The sequence below is a fragment of the Pipistrellus hanaki genome (genome assembly GCF_964339955.1).
Source record: "Pipistrellus hanaki genome assembly, chromosome: X".
Taxonomy (NCBI): domain Eukaryota; kingdom Metazoa; phylum Chordata; class Mammalia; order Chiroptera; family Vespertilionidae; genus Pipistrellus; species Pipistrellus hanaki.
In genome coordinates, this window is record NC_140524.1 from 43,083,797 (window position 1) to 43,108,104 (window position 24,308).

General features: G+C 42.6%; 1 pseudogene across 1 annotated transcript; it reads right to left on the reverse strand.

Annotated features, from left to right (window-relative positions):
- Nucleotides 1-3,046: 3,046 nt before the first annotated feature.
- LOC311614928 (cytochrome b-c1 complex subunit 2, mitochondrial-like) lies at nt 3,047-4,401 on the reverse strand (annotated as a pseudogene). The gene has a single exon. The product of its transcript is annotated as a cytochrome b-c1 complex subunit 2, mitochondrial-like (transcript).
- Between the last annotated feature and the right edge of the window lie 19,907 nt (nt 4,402-24,308).

A 24,308-nucleotide genomic window follows, 5' to 3' on the forward strand; every position in this document is an offset into this window, starting at 1 on the left:
TATAGAATTATTCTATTCATTTTAGGAAGAAAATAATACATTGAGACCTTTATATATTGGGACCCACTGTCCAGGAAAAAGGATGCAGAAATGCTTTCTCTAAAAGTTGCTGCAGAAAAGAAGGTAAGGGTCTGCTGGACAGGATTTCCTGACCAAGCAACCAGCACTGCGGTGGCGGAGACCTCTCCTGGAGCTACGGGCTCAGAGGGAAAACTACGCCATCTTACCAAGAAAAGAGGATCTTCTCTGAGGCCTTAAAAACCCACAACAGAGGAGACCATCGAACAGCTGTGATGCCCCAATCGGCCCAAACACATGGATTCAAGGGAGTTCTTCAATACCCACGGAAAGGTCAGAATTTGCAGGGAAAACATGAGGGATCTGGGTCACCGCTGCGTGCCTGAGCTGCTCCGCTGCCAGAGCTGCACCGAAAGAGGCAGCAGCTGCAGAGAGAATCACGTGCTGCAAGACCCAGTGCTGGGTTTGGCGTGATCTTCCCCAAAATCGGGACGTTTTTAAATGTCAAGGAACTAGAGACAAATTGTTAAGAATCGGGACTGTCCCGCCAAAAGCGGAACATCTGGACACCTTGGCACAGACCCATCCTGTGCCTGATCCCCTTCACCCCCTTGCTTCTGACTACTAGGGAAGGACTGCCCAGTTTGGCAAATCCTGGGAGACTGCAGGGGGAAATTGCCTTCCTGGAAACAGGGGATCAGAGCGAGAAGAGACCATCTGGGAGCCTGCACCTAGGCAGCCTACCTCCACAAAACATAGAGCCATAGAGAAAGAAGTCTAGAGCAGCCAAAAAGACTGAGAAGTCAAACCAGAAACACTGCCACCTAGGGGTTGAATTACAAACTGACTTTTTTTCCCCCCTTTTTTCCTTTCTTTCTTTCTTTTTTTTTTTTTTTAATTACTTTTAATTAATCAAAAATAAACGGATACAAATAACTAAGAAATTGCCTACTTAAAATTAATGACTAGTTTACAAAACTGAGGTATAGTGGAATGCAGGGAACTGCAATACTGTCTGGACTGAGAAAAAGGCGTGCCAAATAGAATAACAGAGGAAGTGAATGACCTTCACTACTGCACACTTTTATGCTAATTTTTCTATTTTTATTTTATTTTCATTTTTTACATTTTTTATTTAAGAAACAATTTTTTTTCTTTTTCCTCACTTGATTTTACCTTTTCAATTATTACATTTTTCAATTTCAATCATTATTATTACTACTGCTATTTTGCATTTTTTGCTTCCTTTTTTTTTTCCTGCTGCTTTTTTTTTAAAGTACCATTTTATTTTCTCTTTATTTTACATTGGGATTAGTCTTCATTCTATTTTAATCTCTACTATAGCATCGTTCAACCCTATCTCAACTCAACCTTTATGCCACCACTCTCTTTCTAACCTTTACCCTTTTCATCTCCTGTTTATCTTATCCCTTTCTGGCTTTAGTTTTTCCCTATTCTTTCTGTATACCCCCTCTCTGAAATCAATAAAGCATATTTTTAAAAAGAAAAAGAAAAAATAGAGGAAGAACTAAACAAATGGAAGACTATACCATATTCATGGATTGGTAGAATCAACATTATTAAAATATCCATACTCCCAAAGCAATCTATAGATTTAGTGCAATCCCCATTAAAATACCAATGGCAGGCATATTTCACAGACCTAGGAAAAAATCTCTAAAAATTCATCTGGAATAAAAAAAGATCTGGAATAGCTGCAGCAATCTCGAGAAATAAGAACAAAATTGTAGAGATCACTATATCAGATATCAAGCTATATTACAAAGCCACTGTTCTCAAAACTGCCTGGTACTGGCACAAGAACAGACATATAGACCAATGGAATAGAACAGAGAGCCCAGAAATCAACCCAAGCTAGCATGCTCAATTAACAATTGGCAAAGGATGCAAGAACATACAATGGAGTCAAGACAGTCTCTTCAATAAATGGTGTTGGGAAAATTGGACAGATATATGCAAAAATATTAAACTAGACCACCAACTTACAGCGTACACAAAAATAAACTCAAAATGGATAAAGGACTTAAACATTAAATACGAAACCATAAAAATCTTAGAATAATCCATAGGCAGCAAAATATCAGACATATGTCGTAGCAATATCTTTACCAATACAGATCCTAGAGCAATGGAAACTAAGAAGAAAATAAACAAATGGGACTACATAAATAATAAAAAGCTTCTGGACAGCAAAAGGAACCATCAACAAAGCAATAAGAAATCTCTCCCCGTTTTATATTTTATTTTTCAGTTACCATTGACATTCAGTATTATTTTATATTAGTTTCAGACATACAGGGTAGTGGTTAGACAATTATATGATTTACCAATATTATTGTCTATAGTCCCTATGTCTGTATTTTACATCTCCATGACTATTTTGTAACTACCAATTTGTAGTTCTTAATCCCTTCACCCTTTTCATCCAGTCCCTAATCTCCTCCAATCTGGCAGCTATCAGTCTCTTCTCGGTGTCTTTGAGTCTGCTTCTGTTTTTTTTTTTCTTTTCTGTTTTATTTGTTCATTTATTTTATTCTCTGGATTCCACATATAAGTGAAACCTTAGGGTATTAGTCTTTCTTTGTCTGACTTATTTCACTCAGCATAACCCTCTTGGTCCATCCAATGGTAACAATTCATTATTTTTGTCAGACTTATTTCACTCAGCATAATACTCTCTTGGTCCATCCAATGGTAACAATTCATTATTTTTGTCTGACTTATTTCACTCAGCATAATACTCTCTTGGTCCATCCAATGGTAACAATTCATTATTTTTTTTACAGTCAAGTAATAACCCATTCTACATATGTACCACTTTTATAATACATAGAATGTTTTATTTACTTTAGCTAGACTGGGAACAATTACTTGGATTTATACTTTTTAAGATATTTCACTTTATTGAAAAATAAAATAATTATTATATTATAGAATTGTGACTTTCATGTGTTTGCTGCTTTAGACTGTGAAAACATCCAGCTTTTTCTTGCAATGTTTTTCAGTATTACAGCTCATCGACAAAAGGTGTATGCCCCAAATTTCCACTTGCTTCCATTGACTTCTGGACAGAAACAAACGCTTTTGCAGCATTTATGACATAGGTGTCAGCTACTGAGTCAATATACTAAAGACTGTGGATGGTTGCATGTACGAACCAGCAACAAGAGCCTGAGATCTGACTTCATCCAGGAATCCTTCAGAATACTCCAATGACTTTAGGTACCTAGGTTTCAGCTTGTTCTTATCAGTCTGGACATCTGTACTGGAAAGGTTTCCTTGATCAATTGTTTTTACTTGATTGTAGGCAGCCTTGATAACATCCCTGGCAGCTGCAGCCTAGAGATAGTGTAAATCCCAGAGTCCAGAATCTAAGTAACTGGCATTAAAAGTGGACATGTCAAATGGCTTGTGAATCCCTTTGGCAGCAACTTGGTTCAGAGGGCTGGTGGCATTGCTTCCTCTCTTGACATGTGGCCCAGCACCCAGAACATGCTGGAAACATTAAGTGCATTTGCTTCTGCCCTTCCTGAGTAGCACTTTTCTGCTGCCAAAACAGCGTAGAGGTGTTTGTCTCCATTCTGTTCTCGAATTTTACCTCCATGGTATCTGGCCTTTGCACCAGATAAACTAAGCCCACCCCTCATGTTCAGTAACTGTTCAGCAATTTGCTTCATAACAAGATGGTTCACACCAACTACCATCAAAGCCATTCTTACACTTGTACAATGGTTCTGAACATAGTAATGTAACTCATCTGTTGTCACTTTTCCAATCCCATAATCAGGACACTACAAGGAGTTAGCCAAGGCATGTCGGTAAGCAGCAGGGTACAAATTTCAATGATATGAGCTTGTGGATTCTGAAAAGCCACAGCTTTCTCAATCCTTAGCTGAGACAAAGGGCAGCTACCTCCCAATGATGAAATTCAAGTGCTGTGGTGACATTGAGCAAGAACTCCATTAGAATATGGATGTCATCCTGCAGACACTGCACAATGTAGGCCGTGCTTTCCCTTGTTTAAGTCACACTTAATTTACCACCAACTACTTTAATTCCATGGATTATCTTGAAAGGTGATGCTCCTTTTGTAGTCAGATTGAATGCAAGATGAAGCAAATGAAAGGTTCCTAAGTTGTTAGAGTCCTTGTACCTAATGCCCGCTTTAATGAACAAACCAACTCTTGATGCAGGAACATAGTTTTCCAGAGAAGCAATCACTAAACTATTTGGTAATTTGATAAACCCAAGGTCCTGAGGTTGTGGAGGCACTCCTGCAAGGGAAGTCATGGATTTCACTTTGGGAGCAAATTTAAGGAAATAAAATCTTAAGAAAGACCTGGCTCTGTATAGCAGCTGCATGGCCCAAAATTGCTCTGACCTACTGCCACTGACAATGTAAAGAAAAGCAAGATGGTTGTGGACCTGTACCACTTTTTCTGTACCCATTTATCTATTGATGGGCATTTGGGTTGCTTTCATATTTTCCTTCTTGTAAATAACGTTACAATGAACATAGGGTTGCATTTATATTTTAAATTAGGGTTTTGAGTTTCTTTGGATATATATCCAGAAGTGAAATCACTGGGACATAAGGTAGCTTTATTTATGATTTTTTTTTAGAAACTTCCATATGGTTTTCTATACTGGGTGCATCACCTAGCAATCCCACCAACAGTGTTCCAGGGTTCCTTTTCTCTACAATCTCACCAACACTTGTTTGCTAATTTAATGATGATAGCCATTCTGACAAGTATGAGGTGATTTCTCATTGTGGTTTTAATTTGCATTTCTCTGATGATTACTGACATTGATTATCTTTTCATATGTATATTGGCCGTATGTATGTCCTCTTTGGAAAAATGTCTATTCAGGTCCTCTGCCCATATTTTAATTGCACTGTGTTTTTTTGTGTGTGTATTGAGTTGTAAGAGTTGTTTTAAAAAATAAATTTTTGATATTAACTCCTTATCAGATGTATCATCTTCTTCCATTCAGTAGGTTGCCCTTTCTTTCTTTCTTTCTTTCTTTCTTTCTTTCTTTCTTTCTTTCCTTCTTTCTTTCTTCTTTCTTTTTTTCTTTTCTTTTTTTTTTGTGGTTTACTTTTCCAAAAGCTTTTTAGTTTGCCATGGTCCCATTTGAGTGTTTTGTGTTTTTTTTTTTCCTTTCATTTCCCTTGCCAGAGAATATATTATAAAAAACACCACTAAGAGAAATGTGCAAAATGTTACTGCCTATGTTTTCTTCTAGAAATTTTATAGGCTTTTTTTAGTCTTATATTTTATCCATTTTGAGTTTATATTTGTACTAGAAGCTTGGTACATGAATTCATGCAACAGTGAGGTCCCTTGGCCTGGTCTGCAGGATCATGCTGAAACCAGCTTCCTGACATCCCCCTAGAGATCCTAGATTGTGAGACGACACAGTCCAGGCTGAGGGACCCCACTGGTGCATGATTGGTGCTAGGGAGAGACACTGGAGGTTGGCCAGCTGGAGAGGAACCATGGGAGGGCTCCAGGGCATGTCTGGCCCTTCTCAGTTCCCATTGACCAGACCCCAGCAGCAAGCTAACCTACCAGTTGGATTATCTTTCCCCTGGTGGTCAGTGCACGTCATAGCAAGCAGTTGAGCAGCCTTAGCATATCATTAGCATATTATGCTTTGATTGGCTGAATGGTCAGCTGGTCGACCAGATACTCAGCATATTAAGCTTTTATTATATAGGATATGGTGTATGATGGTAGTCTACATTTTTTTTTTTGATGTATCTATCCAACTTTTCCAACACCATTTGTTGAATAGACTCTTTACCACACTGTATGTTCTTGCATTCTTTGTCAAATATTAATTGTTCATAAAGGTATCCCAGTGCCATGCTGTTTTGATTTCTATGTCCTTGCAATATACTTTGATATCAGGTGGCAAAATATCTCCAACTTCATTCTTTTTTTTCTTTTCTTACAAAGCTGAGGATATTTTTTCTATTGATTCTCTTTTAGAGAGAATGGGAGGGGTAGAGACAGAAGAAATATAGATGTGAGAAAGAGACATAAATTGGTTGCCTCCCACACATGTCCCAACCAGGGCCAGGGATCCAGGTGCAACAGATACACATGCCCCTGACCAGAATCAAACCCATGACCTTTCGGTCCATGGGCCCACATCTAACCACTGAGTCAAACTCGTTAGGGCTGTTCTTTTATTCTTTTTTTTTTTTTAACCAAATATAATAGGTTTAATTAGTACTATATATTTTTTTAATAAATTTTTATTGTTCATATTATTACAAATGTTCCTTTCCCCCCCCCTTCTCACCCCACCCTCTGTCCTTTCCCCACCCCCCATTGTCCTCATCCATAGGTGCACAATTTAAGTTCAGTCTCTTCCCACATCTCCCTCTCCCCTTTTCCCCAAGAATCATCAGTTCACTCCCCTTCCATACCTCTGATTCTGTTATATTCAACAGTTAATATTGTTCCTCAGATTTTTTTTTTAGTTTCCTTGGTTTTCAGATTCACTTGTTGATAGTTACGTATTTGTTGTTCATAATTTTTATCTTTATTTACTTTATTTTCTGAAAGAACCCCCTTCAGCAATTCATATAATTCTGGTTTGGTGGTGATGAACTCCTTTAGCTTTTTTTTATTAGTGAAGCTCTTTATCTGACCTTCGAATCTGAATGATAGCTTTGCTGGATAGATTATCTTTGGCTGTAGGTTCTTACTATTCATCACCTTGAATATTTCTTGCCATTCCTGTCTGGCATGCATGGTTTCTGTTGAGAAATCAGCTGACAATCGTATAGGTGTTCCTTTATAGGTAACTACCTGCTTAGCTCTTGCTGCTTTTAATATTCTCTCTTTGTCTTTTGCTCTTGGAATCTTAATTATGATTTGTCTTGGTGTGGTCCTCTTTGGATTCCTTTTATTTGGAGTTCTGTGTGCTTCCTGGATTTGTAAGTCCAATTCTTTCACCAGGTGGGGGAAGTTTTCTGTCACTATTTCTTTCAGTATGTTTTTGATATCTTGCTCTCTTTCATCTTCTGGGACCCCCATAATTCTGATGTTGGATCGTTTGAAGTTGTCCCAGAGGTTTCTTACATCATCTTCAATTTTCTGGATTCTCTTGCCTTCTAGCTTCTGCAGAGGAGTGTCTTCTGGCTCTTTATGTTCCAAATCTTTGACTTGATTCTTGCGATCTTCTATTCTGTTTTTAGGACTCTGTAAAATATTTTTTATTTCAGACAATGTATTCTTTATTTCTTGTTGATCCCTTATCATTTCTTGTTGATCCCTTTTCATATCCTCATAGGTCTCATTTATTTTATCGGCCTTTTCTAGGAGACTCTTGAAAAACCTTATAAGTGTGGTTTTGAACTCTATATCCAGTCGCTTTTTGTCCTCCATTTCTTTCGTTTGTGATCTATTTGGTTTAGGCATTTTCGCAGGCAGCTTTCCTGATGGGGCGGGGTTTCAGGGTGGAGCCTACAGCCTTGGCTTCCGTCAGCCCTGCCCTATGAGACTCCTGAGACTCAGGGTCCTTCAGTACTTGTTGCAAGCGCCTCTGAGAGAAAGGTGCCCTCGATTTTTGCCTGCTGCCAAACTGTCTATGCTCTCCCCCAATGAGTCCAGTATTGGGGTTCAGTTCAGTTGGAAGTGGAGTTGGAGGTGGCGTTCAGAGCAGTCTGGAGCCCCTGTCTCCTTCCCGTCAGAGCAATCCCACGGCACAGCCGGCCGGCCCTTCTCTGCGTGCACTGTGCGCGCCTCTGGGACCTCCTCTCGCCGTTCCCTGGAGTTCCGCCTTACAGCCCAGCTCCCTATGGGTGAGCCTGGGTCCCCAGGGTCTGGCCTAGAATTGGGGTTCAGAGCAGTTGGAGCTGGGCCCAGCACAATCGGAGCTTTTCTCTGCTTCCCGCTTGGGAACGCCAGCCAGGCACTCGGCCTCCCTCCTCTCCGGCTCCATCCTCTCCGCGCGCCGCGTGTCTCCGTACCTTGGGCTTTTACAGCTCCTCCGCGCTTCCTTCTGGTTTTCTCCTTGCTTCTTGTTGTAGGATTTCCAGTCAGTCGACTTTCCTGTAGTTCTGGGTAATGTCCATTTTATATTTTAGTTGTATTTTATTGAAATTGTTGTGTGCGGCTGCGGCTAGTTGCCTACCCGAGCAGCCATCTTGGATTCCTCCTGTTCTTTTATTCTTAAGATTGCTATTTGGGGTCTTTTGTGGTTCCATATAAATTTTAGGATTATCAGTTCTAGTTCTGTGAAAAACACCATTGGTATTTTAATAGGAATTGCATTGAATCAATAGATTGATTTGGGTAGTATGAATTTAACAACAATATCTTTAGTTATAATTAAACTATTCCAGGCCTCTTGTTGATCTTTTTATAAACTTTCAAGTCAGCGAATTGAAACAGATGAGTTGAAAGATTTGGTTTTACTAATAGACCTATCATTGCTTTTTGCTAGTTTTGTGGATCTGGAAAACTTACTATCCCTTCAGAGTTTGTTTCCTCATCTATAAAATAGGATAATGTATTTCCAGGACAGATCTCATTTTTATGACGAGGACAAGTAATATATTGAAAAAACCCATATGTAAGTTAATTGCTACTTTTCTAAAATCCTATAAATATATAAAGTTGTTTTTAAAGATCCAATTCAACAAAAAAAATACTGATTCATTTTTCAGACTGCTCTTTAAATTATGAATCTCCCTTTTATATAATGATGCCCTCTGCTGTTCTCTTGTATATCTTTCAGACCATACAGGAGACATAGTCTATATCATCATTCTATCCATGACTATTTTAGAATGGGAATAATACATGGCTATCAGTTAGTCTTATTTTAATGTATCTGTCCAACTTAATTTTAAAGATGAGAGCAAAATATGAATATAATGGTTAAATGCCTAAAATCAGTCAAATCAAGACCAGAACCCAGGCTTGTAGACTCCAAAATCACTGTCCTTTAGTTTGAATGACAATATAGAACTATTAAAAACATTATGGAGTTTTAATTAAATGTCTAAATAGACTTTATTATTTTGCCCCAACACTCTTTCTTTCTCCTAAATTTATTATCAACATTAAAAGGTTATTGGTGGCATCTACCCACCCAAGAAAGAAACTGCAGTTAGTTTTAATTCTGTCCTCTCCTTTACCCACCACATTAAATGTTATGTACTCTATTATGACTTTAAATATTCTACCTTTTAAATATATTTCTACTTCTAAATCTATTTCACCCTCTTCTTCATTTGCACTGCCATCATTTAAGCCTTCATCTTTCTTTAGCCTGTGTTATTTCAACAGCCTCCGAAGTTTTTTTAGCTTAGGTTAACTTAGACTACATTTATTCATTCAGTCAATAAAATTTTTGCTTAAATCATTACAATCTTCATGGCAATGTCTTCCATTATGATAAATATGTAAACAAATTGAAATTTTAGTTCTACCAAAATAATTGATTGTTGAGACAAAGCTGAGTTTATTCTTTCCACTGTAAATGAAAGTATTAACTCAACACAGACTTGGTAGCATTTATCAGTAGTGAAGGTGAAGTCAGGGTATCCATTAAATTTTGAAGTCTTTTTTAAGGCAAATCTTTAAATGGGGAGGGAAACTTGACTATAATCGAGTAAGAATCATGATATAATAGTTTAAGATTGATTGACATAGCAGGTGAGGATTTTGGAGAGAGAGTTCCAAAGATTTTTTTGGTTTAAATTATTGGTTGATGTTTTTTGTTGAAATGGTGGTTATCTCAGTAAGTTCCTGAGATGTATAATGAAGTTTATTTGCAATTTTCTTTCTGGTTAAGAATTTTATAGGATAATTTAGTTGATGAAGACAGTAGAATAGTACAGTCATGTGATTTAGATAAACTATGGTGGTAGATGGTTTCACTTATCAGAAGGAAGGACTACAAAGCATTATAAACACAGCAGGGGGACAGTGAAGGGTGATTAGGCTGGCAGTGGTGGGCAGTTGAGGGTGACCAGGCCAGCAGGGGGGGTTGTTAGGGGCGATCAGGCCAGCAAGGGGGAGAGTTGGGGGTGACCAGACTGGCAGGGGGGTGGTTAGAGGCGACCAAGGTGGAAGGGAGGGGCAGTTAGGGCCAACCAGGCCAGTGCAGGGGGCAGTTACAGGCGATCAGGCTGGCAGGCAGAGGCCAATAGGGATGATCAGGCAGGCAGGCAGTGAGCGGTTAAGAGCCAGGGGTTCTGGATTGTGAGGGCAATGTCCGACTGCTGGTTTAGGCTCAATCCCTGGGATCAGGCCTAAACCTGCAGTCAGACATCCCCCAAGGGGTCCAGGATTGGAGACAGTACAGGCTGGGCTGAGGGGAAGCCCCCGCTGCACAAATTTTGTGCACTTGGCCTCTAGTTATGCATAATGCTGCTATGAACATTTATGTATACACTTATTGTGAACATGTATTTTCACTTATCTTTGGTACAGTATACATCTAGGAGTAAAATTGTTGGATTATATGGTAATTTGGTAGATAACCTTTTGAGAACTGTAAGACTATTTTCTAAAGAAGCTGCATCTTTTTACATTTCTACCAGCAATATATGAATTTTCAAATTTCCTGACATTCTGGCTAACATTTATTTGCCATGTGTTGTTTTTTTTTTAAACTATAGCCTTCTTAGTGGTATTTTATTGTAGTTTTGATTTGCATTTCTCTAATAACTAGTGATGTTGAACATTTTTTCATGTGTGTGTTGGCCATTTCTATATCTTCTCTGGGGAAATATATTTTCAAATCCTTTGTTGAATTTGTTTTTAATTGCATTATTTTTCTTTTAATTGTTGAGCTGTAAAAACAAATTATCTGTATACAAATTCCTTATTAGATATATGATTTGCAAATATTTTCCCCATATTTATTATGTCTTCACTTTTTTGATGGTATATCTCAAAGCACAAGTGTTTTAATTTTTTATTGAGATGAAAGTCAAGAATACATAGTATAAAATTCAATTTATATTAAGTACAAAATCAAGCAAAACTAATTTATGCTATTAGTAATCAGGATAATGGTAATTCTTGGAGGGAGAGCGGTAGTAACCTTTGCATCTGGCTCCGTTTGCTCAACATTACATTTATAAAATTCATTGTGTATGTAGGGATTGGGAAGTGACTGAAAAAGGAATATAAGGGAGTTTTTCAGATCTGGTAATGTTCTATTTCATGATCTGAACGCTAGGTGTGCTCAGTTTGTGAATATTTATCATCCTTATGAATAGTGTTATACTTCAATAAAAATAAAAACTAGAATGATTGATGGATTAATAGGTAAGTAGGTAGGTAGATAGATAGAAAAAAATGAAAGAAAATGTACTGAGTGAATGCAAATCATCATCAGTACTTTATCTAGAGAGTCATCTTTAAAACAAAGAAAACTTCTTGTTTTGGTCACAAGATGGCGCCATTAGTTGCCTGGAAATCAAATTTCAAAGTGCTCTTCACTTATGCTTTCTTTCTAAATGGTGACACAGGAATTTGAATTTTCTTTGAAAGATCTGAACACTTCATGGAATCACACATATTTCATATATTACCCAAGGTCAGTACTAACATCTTATTTTTAAGAACCAAATAGTTGGTGTACTGTCTTAAAAGTAGAGAATTTAGAGATTTTAAAGTACAACTTTCTGTAATTTTCCAGATAAAATAAATAAGGCTGTGGAAGGGTGACTTGCCCAAGATCACACTGCTAGTTAAAAGATCTTAGGCTGAAACTCAGGTTTTGGGTTATCAGCTTGCTCTGCCACTCTTAACAATTCCTATTTTCAGCTCTTTTTCCTTCCTGCCATGATATGGAATAAAAAGTTTATCAATAATAAGTGCTCTTTCTTTTTTTTTTCTTTTTGTTAATTCTCACCTGTGGATATTTTTTTCCCCATTTATTTTTAGAGAGACTAGAAGGGAGAGAGGGGCAGAGAAAGAGAGAAACATTGATGTGAGAGAGACACATCAATTAGTTGCCTCACATACGCACCCCTGCAATCCAGATATATGTCCTTGACCCACAGCCCTTAGTACCACAGGCAGATGATCTAACCACTGAGAAATTGGCCAGAGCATAAATGCTCCTTCTTTTATAACTCCAGAAAATAGAAATATCATATGGAATAGAAAATTCATGACTAGAATTGCCATTATTTTTAGGTTCCAGTGTGAAATTTCCATATATGGACATTTAAAATCATCATATGGCCAATTCTGCCTGAGCTGGCCTAGGTTTCTACTTCCTAGTAATGAAGGATAGACCAGACATGCTCTGTCTATTTTCCCCCTTTTTCTTTGTTTTAGCCTCCCTTCCTCTCTTTATCCCTCCATACTTCCCTCCCTTTTTGGTTTCTTATCTCTGAGCCACCAATGCTTCTCAGAACCAAAAACTCAAAATCAAATGCAATGGCTTTCTTGAACAGACCAAACCTTACTTAGCTCTGTGTTGTGATATATAATATTTGTCAATGTGGCAGAGAACTTTCAGGAGAGAGCTCATGTGGCAGATTAAAGTATCAAATTAAGATGGGAAATCTTGCTGGGACCGGTTTGGCTCAGTGGATAGAGCATCGGCCTGCAGACTGAAAGGTCCCGGGTTCGATTCCGGTCAAGGGCATGTACCTTGGTTGCAGGCACATCCCCAGTAGGGGGTGTGCAAAAGGCAGCTGATCGATGATTCTCTCTCATCGATGTTTCTAACTCTCTATCCCTCTCTCTTCTTCTCTGTGAAAAATCAATAAAATATATTAAAAAAAAAAAGATGGGAAATCTCTGTCCTTGTAATCTGGACCTTTTGATAGGCTCTAAGATATGTACAGGAATCTTTTTTTTTATCTTCTCCAATGTAAAGATGGACCTGTTATATGGGAGCTAGATAGATTGTAACAAGAGGGTTATCCTCCCTCTCCCTGGAAATGTTTGGCCATGTCAGGAGACATTTTTCATTGTCATAGTTGGGAGAAAGGTGATACTGGAACCTAATGGGTGAAGGCCAGATATGCTGCTAAACATCCTACAATGCACAGGACAGCCCCCCATAACAAAGAATTGACTAACTCCAAATGTCAATAATGCCAAGGAACCCCACTGTATGTAAAATTCGATGCAAGTGGAAGATCTTTTGAATTTCTCAAGCAAACCAAATACCTTTCCAGCTCTGTGAGAAATAAAACAGGTAGTGTCTAACACTCCAAGGTGAGGACCTATTGAGATATAACACAGTTAATTTAAGCCAATCTATATTTTATTACATAATTTTGCCTTTTAATTTCTTCCTAGTCCAGAAGTATTCAAGTCAGTTCTTAAAACATTGAGTGCCTGCATGCTCAAAGGAGACACAGTAACTGGTCCCATCCTGCATCCCACTGAGTCTAGACTCTAACTGCTCTCAATCCTACCCCTAGTCCTAGTCAAGCAAGCAGAAAAGCAAAAAAGCTTTATCAGAGGGAAGCCTCCAATTACCAGAATTCTTGGTAGTTGAGGGGAGGCTTTTGGTTTATTTATTTTTCTAGGTAACTAAAGGATAACCAGAAAAGGCATTGTTGCTAAAAATCTTTCTAATATGTGTGTACCTTTTCTACATTACAAAATAAGAGAACCTGAGTAACTAGGTTGAAGCAGATATTTTCATGGTCTTAGTCATCCATCATCTTGCTCATCAGTGACCCCTATCCAGATCTGGAGATAGTAATTGGAATATAAGAACTTTAGAAGTAGTCCAATCCTTCATTTTCCAAATGATTAAACTGAGTTACAGAGAGCAAAGTGAGCTGAGGTCATAGGGGTCACAGCTCTGGAAAGGTATAAGACCAGCTTCAATGTGAATATATATATATCTCTTATATGATAAAGACATAATATGCAAATTGACCATCTCTCCAACACACAAGATGGCTGCCCCCATGTGGTGAATGATGCCCCCTCCCCGTGTGGACACAGGATGATCACCACAAGATGGCCAGTAGGGGAGGGCACTTATAGGCAATCAGGCCAACAGGGGAAGGCAGTTGGGAGGGACCAGGCCATCAAGGAGGGAAGCAGGGTCAATCAGGCCTGCAGGGGAGGGCAGTTAGGGGTGAACAGGCCTGCAGGGGAGGACAGTTGGGGGGGACCCAGGCCTGCAGGGGAGGACAGTTGATGGGGGGACCAGGCATCCAGGATAGGACAGTTAAAGGCAACCAGGCCAACAAGGAAGGGCAGTTAGGGGCAATCAGGCCTACATGGGAGGGCAGTTAGGAGAAACAAAGACTGTAGGGGAGGGCAGTTGGGGAGGGACCAGGCCAGCAGGGGAGGGCAGTAGGTGGGGACCAGGCCTGCAGGGAAGGGCAGTTGGGGGTGACCAGGCCAGCATGGGAGGGCAAATGGGAGGGCCCATGCCTACAGGGGAAGGCAGTTAGGGGCAATCGGGCTGGCAAGGGAGGAAAGTTAGGGGCAACTGGGCCAGCAGGGGCGGGCACTTAGGGGTGACCAGGCTGGCAAGGAGGGCAGTTAAGGGTGACCGGACCAGCAGGGGAAGGCAGTTGGGGATGACCAGGCCAGCAGGGGAGAGCAAGTTAGTGGTGACCAGGCCAGCAAGGGAGGGCAGTTAGGGGCAATCAGGTAGGCAGGGGATCAGTTAGGTGTTGCTCAGGCTGGCAGGGGAGTGGTTAGGAGGTGATCAGGCTGGCAGGTAGAAGCGGTTAGGGGCAATCAGGAAGGCAGGCAGGTGAGTGGTTCGCATCCAGCAGTCCTGCAGTCCTGGATTGTGAGAGGGATGCCCACCAGGATCGGGCCTAAACAGGCAGTTGGACATCTCTTGAGGGGTCCCATACTGGAAAGGGTGCAGACTGGGCTGAGGTACACCCCCCCTCCCCCATGCACAAATATATATATATATATAAAATAGAAGAAAAATAATTTTGCTTAAGTTGAAAGTTCTGGCTAGTATAAATAGAAAGCATAAGCTTTCCTATTCTTTATTCACTTTTTCTGTAAGTACCAGCCAGAAAGGACTGAAGCAATTTTCTGAATCATTTCCACTAAAACTCCATTACATAGCTATAGTCTTTAAATATATGTGGTGTGGCTATAAAGTAATGTGACCAGTTTCCACAAACCACACAAGAAAACTGGGCACACTATTATATATTCATACTGCATGCTCTGAATTTTCCATGAATACAGGGGACAGGAAATCCAGAAATAACCCCCAAACTTGTTTTGAAGCCAGTTTCCACCTCCACTTTCAACAAATCTCTTGGGGAAAGCCACTAAGGAGAAGTAAGATGGACTTACCCATGCCATCACATTTCTTCTTATCTTTTCTCTCATCCATGCTTATTTTATCATTTCTTGGTGCTAATATCAAGGAAAGTGGCAAAGAGTTCAAAAGGAAGGGAGAGAGATGGCAATTGAAAAATAGTCTACTCATAGGGTAAAATACACAAATTACAGAACACTAGCAGTGATGCTTACACTTCGAGAGAAAGATGATGTGTTGGCTTCTCCCATTAGTTATGTTCAATAGCCTTATGACTCAAGGCGTGGTCCAAGGACCTGAAGCATTGGCATCACTTGAGAGCTGGTTACAAATGCAGAATATCAGTCCCCCATGGCATAATTCAAGTTAAACAAGATATCCAAGTGATTTGTGTACAGAGTAATACTTTGTGAAACATTGATGTAGGTAGGGGTGTCGAACTCAATCAGAGAAGGGGCCAAAATCTAAAATCCAGCCTAAATCGCGGGCCGAATGGTTTACTGAACAGTCATAAACTGACAATGTCATAAACTGACAGCGGAGTGCAGTGATGACAGCGCGGTGCGGGCCACATTGCAAGGCCTGTTGGGCTGGATTTGGCCCGCGGGCCTTGTGTTTGACACATGTGATGTAGAGTATGGTGAGAATAATTCTAGATTAGGATTGTTAAACCGGGTTTTGCTTCCTGCTTCTGCCAATTACTGGTTTAATAAATTTTTCCAAATCACTTCTTCTTTCTGCACTCGTTTTATAATGGGTACAATGAGGGAATTGGACTAGAAGACCTCCAAGGGTCTTTATGCCTCCAAATCTAGGATTCTAACTAACAATGGACACCTGACCTTGGATGTCTCCTCATAAACACCTCAACTTCCTTCAGATTAGAAAAGTTTATGATTGAAAACCCAGATGGTAAGACATTGGCTTTTGGAGCATTTCTAACTCCTCCTTTCAGTTTGCTCCAACCTTACTGGCCCTTCAAGGATTCTGAGATGGCATGGTTGTGGTTATTACCATTCCAATTTTTCAGAGTGAGCTTACATGAATCAAAAGAGAAGGCAGCTATGTTAAGGGTGGGAAGGAACCAACATCTGTGTCTGTCCCCCTGGAACTGTGACAGAGACACATTCCTAGGATGAGAAGAGCTAGTAACAGCTTCAGAAGCTTGTTCCAGTCCACCTACCAGTTCCTCTTCACAAGATCACCTAAAAAGCCCTACATTTATCTACAGTGTTAATTTTTCCCTTTCATCTCATGGACCAAGCCAAGTTGGCTCTATTGCCACATAGTCAGTGTTTGGCCATAGACTTATTATTGAGATCAACCAAAGGACTTGTGTGCATGCATATGGGCCTAGCCAATGGCCATGGACAACAGGGGGGTGAGGGCATATTTGAGGAGGGGTTTGGGATGGGAATGGGGGGATGAAGACCATTATGTGATACCATAATCAATAAAATTAATACATATATATATATATATATATATATATATATATATATTTATTACAAAAAAAAAAAAAAGAAAATGAGCTAAAATGTGGCATAAGAGAAGGATCACCTCAGCACCAGAGTCATATCATGTAGAAAGAAAGAGATTCTAGTGGTTTATCTTGGGTGCTTCAAACCTCAACTAGCCATATTAAGACCTTAAGTAACTACTGTTCCAGTAACAATTGTTGCATATAAACCACCCCAAGCTTAGTGACACAACAACAATTTTATTATGCTCATGTATTTAGTGGTTTATAAATTTGGACAGAGATTGGCTGGGTAATAGTTTCGCTTCTCATGGTGTGACTTGAGGTCACGTGAGGTACTTAGGTGATAGATAGGATAGTCTGGAGGATCCAAGAAGGCTGGTACCTTGGTAGCAATCTCTGGAAGACTGGATTTGCTGACATTGTTTTCTATAGTGCCCACATGCGGCTTCTCTAGCATGGCTGTCTCAGGGTTATTAAAATTCTTATAGTAGAAGATGGCTGCTCGGGTATACACCTAGCCGCAGCAGCTCACAACAATTTCAAGGGAATACAACTAAAATGTAGAGTGGACATTGCCCAGAGCTACAGGTAGTCGACTGACTGAAAACTCTACAATAGGAAGGAGGGAGAAAACCAGAAGGAAAATCAGAGGAGCTGAAAAAAAGCCTAAGGTACGGAGACATGCTGCGCGCTCGCACGCACGCGCGCGCGGAGAGGTCGCAGCCGGAGAGGAGGAGAGGGCTGGGTGCTGCCTGGCGTTCCCTAGCAGGAAGGAAATAGAACCCCCAGCCTGGGCTGAACCCCCGAACCGGCAGCGCTGAGCCCCAAGTTATGTGCCAGACCCTGGGGACCCAGGCTCTGGCAGGGGGAGACAATCCCGGGGGACGGCAAAATGCGGGGCCCCCGGAGTCGCGCGCACATGGCGCGCAGAGGACTGAATGTTGACTCTGATGCTGGATTACCCTAGCCAGAAGAAACAAAGCCTCCGGCGGCAGCTCTGAGCCTCAGTCCAGACCGCCCCGAACTCCAGGTCTGGGCCAGTCCCTGGGGACCCAGGCTCGGGCAGGGGGAGACGGAGCTGTGAGGTGGAGTCCTGGGAGCGCGGCGAAAGGCCGAGCCCCCGGAGTCGCGCACACTGTGTGCAGAGGACAGCCTGTTGACTTTGATCCTGGACTCCCCTAGTGGGAGGGAGAAAGAAAGCTCCAGATTGGAGGAACGCCACGAGGAGCAGGAGCCCCTGCCGGACACCGGCCAGCCGGGCGCCAGCAAGGAGACGGGCGACGGGGCCCCCAGTGGGGGGGGTGCCCCTGAGCCTTCGACTGCTGAGCGCTGGCAACGGAGCCAAGGACGGGGGCTGCTTCCTGGGCGGCGCCGACCCCGGCAACAGGCTGGAGCAGCGCGGGAGCCCACGGAGAACAAAGGGGTGCCACAGGCCAACCTGCTGAGCTCCCAGGACAAGGAGGAAGAAACCAAAGAAGTTCTCAATGTGAAGAAATCAAGTGAGAGCAAATGATAGTAAAATTACTTAAGAAAGAATACAAAGAAGATCTTGAAAAATCAAAGACTAAGTCAGAACTCAACGCACCAGCCAACATTGCAACATAAATGCGTTTTGTTTTTTTTTTAAAAAAGGAGAAAAAAGGGACAGAATGTTGGAACAGCGGCGACCAGGCCTAGAGTGGCCAGGCACAAGGCAGTGGCAGCTGGGCCCGGAGCAGCAGTGGCCAGGCCCCAGAGCAGCAGCAGCCAGAACAAGAGCATCAATGGCCAGCACTGGAGCAGCCAGACCTGGGGCAGTGGCAGCCAGGCCTGAGGCAGAGGCGGCCAAGCCCAGGGTGGCCAGTCCAGGAACAGCCAGACACGGAGTGGCTGGGCCCGGAGAAGCCCGGTCCAGAGCAGCCGGGTTGGGAGCAGCCAGGCCCAGAACAGCAGTAGCCAAGCACGGAGCATCCAGGCTGGGAGCGGCCAGGCTCGGAGCAGCTGGGTCGGGTGCAGCCAGGCCCGGAGCAGCGGCGGCCAGGCTGGGAGCGGCCAGGCCCGGAGCAGCTGGGTCTGGTGTGGCCAGGCCTGGAGCAGCGGCTGCCAGGCTAGGAGCGGCCAGGCCTGGAGCAGCAGCTGCCAGGCTGGGAGCAGCCAGGTCCGGAGCAGCCGGGTCTGGTGTGGCCAGGCCCGGAGCAGCGGCTGCCAGGCGGGAGCGGCCAGGCCCAGAGCAACAGCTGCCAGGCTGGGAGCGGCCAGGCCCGGAGCAGCTGGGTCTGGTGCGGCCAGGCCCGGAGCAGCGACTGCCAGGCTGGGAGCGGCCAGGCCCGGAGCAGCCGGGTCTGGTGCAGCCAGGCCCGGAGCAGCAGCTGCCAGGCTGGGAGCGGCCAGGCCCGGAGCAGCCGGGTCTGGTGCGGCCAGGCCAGGAGCAGCGGCTGCCAGGCTGGGAGCGGCCAGGCCCGGAGCAGCAGCTGCCAGGCTGGGAGCGGCCAGGCCCGGAGCAGCCGGGTCTGGTGCGGCCAGGCCAGGAGCAGTGGCTGCCAGGCTGGGAGCGGCCAGGCCCGGAGCAGCGGCTGCCAGGCTGGGAGCGGCCAGGCCCGGAGCAGCCGGGTCTGGTGCGGCCAGGCCCGGAGCAGTGGCTGCCAGGCTGGGAGTGGCCAGGCCTGGAGAAGCGGCTGCCAGGCTGGGAGCGGCCAGGCCCGGAGCAGCCGGGTCTGGTGTGGCCAGGCCAGGAGCAGCGGCTGCCAGGCTGGGAGCGGCCAGGCCCGGAGCAGCCGGGTCTGGTACGGCCAGGCCCGGAGCAGCGACTGCCAGGCTGGGAGCGGCCAGGCCCGGAGCAGCCGGGTCTGGTGCGGCCAGGCCCGGAGCAGCAGCTGCCAGGCTGGGAGCGGCCAGGCCCGGAGCAGCCGGGTCTGGTGCGGCCAGGCCAGGAGCAGCGGCTGCCAGGCTGGGAGCGGCCAGGCCCGGAGCAGCAGCTGCCAGGCTGGGAGCGGCCAGGCCCGGAGCAGCCGGGTCTGGTGCGGCCAGGCCAGGAGCAGCGGCTGCCAGGCTGGGAGCGGCCAGGCCCGGAGCAGCGGCTGCCAGGCTGGGAGCGGCCAGGCCCGGAGCAGCCGGGTCTGGTGCGGCCAGGCCAGGAGCAGTGGCTGCCAGGCTGGGAGCAGCCAGGCCCGGAGCAGCGGCTGACAGGCTGGGAGCGGCCAGGCCTGGAGCGGCCGGGACCGGAGCAACCGGTCCCAGAGCAGCCGGGTCGGGTGCGGCCAGGCCTGTAGCAGCAACAGCCAAGTCCAGAGCAACTAGGTCGGGAGCGGCAGTGACCAGACCCGGAGCAGCTGGTTGTGGAACGAACCAGAGCAACAGAGGCCAGGCCCGGAGCAGCCAGGCCCGAAACAGCTTGCTCCTCACCTGTACCTGCCCACGGCTGCCTCTCAGACATGGCTGGAAACTTTTGCGGGAACTTGAGGGTCTGCTGAATCAAGTGATGAAGGCTTAGATCTGGATGTGTTGAGTTAGTATAGCGCTGGGGTGTTGATCTGTGAGTGCCTTGGGTGGGGCCTGGATGAGGCTGGTTGACCTATTTGGAAATGTCTTTTGTGTGAAGTGTATCATTGGGCATGTGGAGGTATTATTGATATGAGAAAATGCTAAGTAACAGATTTACTATCTGAAAAGGGATTTACTATCGGGGAAAGGGAGGGAGGAAGAGACTGAACATAAACTGTGCACCTATGGATGAGGACAATGGGGGATGGGGAGGGGGCAGAGGGTGGGGTGGGAACCTGGTGGAGGGAGGAAGAAATGAGGAACCTTTGTAATAATCTGAACAATAAAGATTGATTTAAAAAAATAAATAAATAAATAAATAAATAAAATTAAAAAAAAAATAAATAAATAAATAAAAAATTAAAAAAAAAAAAAAAAAAATTCTTATAGTAATATACTGTCACTTTTGTCACATTGTATTTGTTGAAGCAGTCAGAAGACCACTTTGATTTTTAAAAAAATAGAACACAAACTACAAATCTCAATGGGACGAATGACAATTAATTTGTGGCCATAAAACAAACAAGTAAAAAAAAATCCTATACCGTACTCAGAGGATAAATAACACTCTTTATTCAGTTCTTGATTGGCCCATATATACTGCCAAGGACTCTTTACCCCTTCAGCATGTGGCCTATACAAGAGGGCAAGCTCAGCAGAATGGTGAGGATGCTCTTTGCTTCTTCTCTCTGTGGCCCACACCATATTTTTCTTCACTAGATTTTAGAACCTACCCTAAAAGGAGGAAGTAAAATGAGGGCATAGGGAAAAAATGTTCTTTCTTTCCCTTCTCTCTTACCACTTCTGTGTTTTTTAAATAAGACCCATAAAGGTGAAATCACCCATTTTCTGCCTCCTTTCCCTGGGCTGAATCTTGGTTCTGTATAAATATCCATGAGCTAGGGAATGGTATATTACTACACCTACCCTCTGGGATCAGAAGCAATAAAAAAAAGCAAACTATGCAGAAAAAAGGGGTTGCAAGAGAGCCAAAAGAAAGCTAAGATTTGTTTGCCTTAGGCCAGTTCTATTTATATTTCCTCTAATCCACCCTAGCAGGGTGGTCTAATTGTGTGACTCTGTGGACTCTAGAGCTCCATTTTATTCTTGATCTGTTAAGTGGGGGGAGTGAATTCTAGTTCCCCATTCCTCTCCCTTCCAAGAGTTACAGTATATGCCACTTAGCTATTATTGATCACCAACTCTGTGCCAGTAATTGTGCCACTTTACACCCATTATCCCATATAAGTCTCACAATAACCCTATGAAATGTATAATATTATCCTTAAGTCACATGTGAGGAAACCCAAAAGCTCAGTAAGTTGAAGTAACTTGTCCTGGCTCACACTGTATAAAACAGAACTTAGATGGGAACCAAGGTGATCTGACCCCAAAGCCTTCAAGTGGCAATCTACCTATTTTTTCTCAGCCGAGCAAGAGGCGCAGTAGCAGTTATTATAAAACTATAAGAACAATATATTTATAGTCAATAAGACTTTTAGTTAAGGGTAATGTGCAACTAACCAATTATATTAGTATATAATTATAATAATAATAACATACAATTATACTAGTACCAAAAGCTTACTATGTGCCATGAACTAATGAAACATGTTAGCTACATTAATTTTGGAATTACAACATCCTGTCATTATCACAGTTGTAATTGAGTAAAATGAGGCACAGAGAAGGTAACTTGACCAAAGTCAAATTATAAATAATTGACCCAGCAGAGTTAAATACAGACAAGCCTAACTTAAAAGTTCATGCATGTAACCATTACATAACACTGCCTCTCTAAATTGTATCTGCCTGTGAAAGTTGAAATCATAGGTGTTATTCATCTTTTTAGGAAAGTGAACGTATGTAGCCTACTGTAGAGGTACAGAGTTTTAAACATGTAAGAGCTATTTTGATTAAGGTTTTGCATCACTTCTGAGGAAATATATATACTTGTTGCCTATTCAGTTTATCCTACTCTAGGACTTTGAAGATTATATGAATTCAGAAGCTAAATAAAAAAATAATTTCCTTTCTGCTCAAATCTCTTAGGCATTATTAATGCATGAGGCTGTGTGCTAAGCATTTCGGGAAACACAAGTTAAGAAATTAGACAGAGATAGTTCCCTAAAAGTTCCTGGTTCTGGGTAAATCACTACGTATTTTCTGGCATATAAGACGACCCTCTAATTTTACAGTTAAAACATAGGTTTAGGCCTATATTCACTGTATAAGACTACTCCCCACTTCAAAGAAAAGACTTACTTTGCCGTCAAGATCTGCAGGTAATTTTTATGCAATTTTGGTCTTTTGCCCGGATTTTCGTTTGACTTTTTTTTGTTTCAAAAGTCATCTTATATGCCGGAAAATATGGTATGTATAAAATAAACCTCATCTTATTACTTCTTGTATCTTTGCATCATTACCCTTTTCCCCTAGAGAAATTATTTTTCATACATGATTTTTTAATCCTGGAGTTCTTAGGTTGTCATTAGAGTTTTCCAAATTACTACCACCACCATTTCTCTAGGTATAGTTCCTCACAGAGAGACCATTTTCCACCATGCATGATGAATTTTAGCTGCCAACCAGCTTGTTAGAGAAGTGAGGGCAGAAACCGAAGGTAGCTGCAGTTTGGTTTTTATTTCATGTGGTCCCTTCAACAAGTTCTGACCCATCAGCCTACCACATCAAATACAAATACTTCCCTCTGATTTTCCAAGTCTTCTATCTATATCTGTCCTCACCTAATCCACCAACTCCATTTCTCCCTGCTCCTCTGTAAAGATCTTCTATAAGGCATATAAGCCCTTGACCCCAGAAATAACATCATGCTTATTCCTACCTCCTTGTGTTTGTTCAGTCAACTTTCCCTTCCTCTTGCTACCACTTGTGCTTGTACCAGCCAGGCTAACATTTAATGGCATTCTTATAACAGGTACCCATTTTATAATGTATCAGCTTTGACTTCTCAACTATATTGTTGTGATATTGTGATTTATAATATATATATATATCATAAAATGAGAACAAAATAAGCCCAAAGAAAGCAAAAGCAAAAGAAAGAACATAGCACAGAGGAAGTCAATAAAATTTAAAACAATAGCAAAAATATCAGTAAAGCAAAGAGACTGTTCTTTGAAAGAATCAATACAATTGACAAATGTCTAGCAAGACTGACAAAAAAAGAGAAACCACACAATTTACTAATATCAGGAAAGAAACAGAGGATATCATTACCATATGCAGACATTAAGAGAATAATAAGGGATATACTGTATTAGGCTTCCCATTAAGGAGGCTTTTTTTCTACCTGGACTGTAATTTGGGGGGCATAGTTGACCACCTAGGTGTCATACAGGAATGGATATTATTGAGTGAGGCTTTCTCTCACATAGATTTGCTGTGTGGGATGGCATATGTCCTAGACTAAATTATTCAAATTGAATAGTGCCTCATTAAGGACTGCTTTGTCAAGCTTTAAATAATAGATTCCCATCTCTGTTGACACTGGTACCTTCAACTCCCCCAATGAGCCTTCAGGAAGAAAAAAAATGTACTTTTTCTACTAACAAAGAATAACAGCAAAGTTTGGGATCCAAGATGGTGGTGGAGTAGGTGGAAGTTAGACTCACCTCTTCCCAAAACAAAATTAAAATTGCAACTAAATTATAGTTAAAACCAACCAGAATTACCAATTGAAAACTAGTTGGACAGAAGTTTCATAACCAAGAATTTACAGAAGAAGCCGTGCCAAGACTGGTAGGAAGGGCAGACACATGAAAAGAACTAAAAGACCTATACTTAGAAAATTATAAAACACTAGAGGCCTGGTGCATGAAATTTTTGCATGGGGTGTGTGTCCCTCAGCCCAGCATCACCCTCTCCAATCTGGAACCCCTTGAGGGACTGCCCACTTAGGACTGATTCCAGTAGAATTGGACCTAAACTGGCAGTTGGACATCCCTCTCACAATCCAGGACTACTGGCTCCCAACTGCTCGCCT